Below are 2,073 nucleotides of genomic sequence, written 5' to 3'. Positions count from 1 at the left end.
CACAAGTCCCATGCAAGCTCAAACCAGACAAAATTCCAGCATAGACATGGGGAAGTGGGTAAGAAACCTCAATCCAACCTAAGGAAAATTTGGCAACTGATAGCCACTGGAAGGAGGAGAGATAGCGTTTTATAGGGCTGGAATTCTTAGTGGGCCCAGGGGATAGACCCACACTAAAGAGACATTTAGGGACACAAATCAGACTCTATGGGTCATATTATATATGTAATAGAGTACATTAAATTGGGTGGGGGGCAGTAAGTGGAGGTATGGATGGGGGGATATAAATACCATCAAATTATATTGCATGAAAATCTGTCTATATGGACCAAGGTAGTTATTTCACAAAAGACCTTCACAGAAGACACTTAAGAAGCAGCTCTTCAAAATGGGCTTCAGAAATACTCAACAGACACACTCTGCTGTTCAGATCCCTTAGTATGGGTCTCTGTCATATCAATATAAAGCAAGCACGTATTTAGCAAAATTTAGCTATGTCCTAAAATTCTTAATTTTGGAAACTACTGTGCCTTGATTCTCCAATGCATGAAGCTTGGACCAGGCAGTAACAACCCCCTTCAGCAGAGTGAACCACAGGTTTGCTAGATGAAGCCCTGACCATTACCCTGTGCTTGGCCACTACCTTGTACACTTTGCAGGCTAAGACTTCCCTCTAGAGAACAGTTTAATTTTGTTAAAATTTACATTAAAATAGTTATATTTCTGCTTTAATTTTCACACAGCCCTATGGATGAATAGTAATATCACTATTGTTACAGATAAGAAAACTGAATCCCAGAACACCCTAAACAACTTGCTTGTTAAAACAAGATTGGAAACAGCCCCTTGGATTCCCAAGTCCTAAGCCTTAGCTCTCATGGCTGTGTGCTGTCAGATTTCTGTTGCAAATCTGATCTTTCACACATGTTCTCCTGGGAGATTACCAAGGCTGGTTTCAGGAACCCCCTGTCAGCACTGCAGATGCCTGTAGCCAGTCTTCCAGGGCCCCTTAGCCTATAGGGCTAAAATTCTTTATTTTTCAATGGCTATGTCTCTATTTTATGATTTATCAATCCATGAAAGCATCCTACCATGTCTCTTCATTTGTTTCCCTTGTATCTATATCGCACCCTCTAGAACTGGCAGCTTCATAGAACCTATAAGAGGGTAATACATAAAGCAAACCCAGGAAGCATCATGTACTATGGCCAATCAATTGTGCCTCTATATTCCTCTTCCTATTTGATGAGTAACTAGAGCATTTATAGTAACTGAGAGATATTAACAAAAATAGAAAATTGTATAATTATATATAAGGTGAGAAAGCAAAAATGATCTTTTGTTTAATATTAGCTGTATATTATACAATAAACAATCCCCCAGCTTATGTCACTTAGTTTCTCATAAATATTTTAGATTGCCTCTTATGGATTATGTATATTATTATTAAAAGTATTAAATGCTTCACAGATTATATAATTAAAATAGTTAAATATTAAAAAGGATTTTTACTTATGAAAAAAATATAATGTAAGTAAACAAATGAAAAGGTAAAAATCTAATTAGAATCTCCTCATTGTTCCGATGGAAAATTTCACATTTGTCTATTTAAAAGCTATATGATCCAGACAGACAACCTGTCAGTTCACTAATTTGGTAACACACTTTACCTTTTGTACATAGAAGCAGTACATTTAGAGTAATTAAAATCTATAAAAGCATCCGTACATGGACATGTATGTCCAAGAGATTCCAAAAATGACAGAGGCTATTGCCACACTCTTTGATTTCTTCCAAGAACTTGAAGGGGTCGCCACTGAAACTGAGGCTACGCCTTCACCAATGGCCTCTTCTTGCCTCTTGGGGTGCAAAGCCTCAGTTTCTCTCCATGACCCCTTCAATTACGGGGTCTTCACTGCAGCTGAAGCTGTACTTTCACCTATGGCCTTTCCTGGCCTCTCAGAGTGCCAAGCCTCAGCTGCTCTCTGTGACCCCTTCATGCTTTCAACACCAGAACCATGCAGGAGACTCTTACACATTACCAAGTCCTGCTTCCAGCTTGAGATAGAAGTG

The sequence above is a fragment of the Nannospalax galili genome, unplaced genomic scaffold, assembly GCF_000622305.1.
Source record: "Nannospalax galili isolate Female #2095 unplaced genomic scaffold, S.galili_v1.0 scaffold762, whole genome shotgun sequence".
Taxonomy (NCBI): Eukaryota; Metazoa; Chordata; class Mammalia; order Rodentia; family Spalacidae; genus Nannospalax; species Nannospalax galili.
This window is presented reverse-complemented; position numbering follows the sequence as displayed.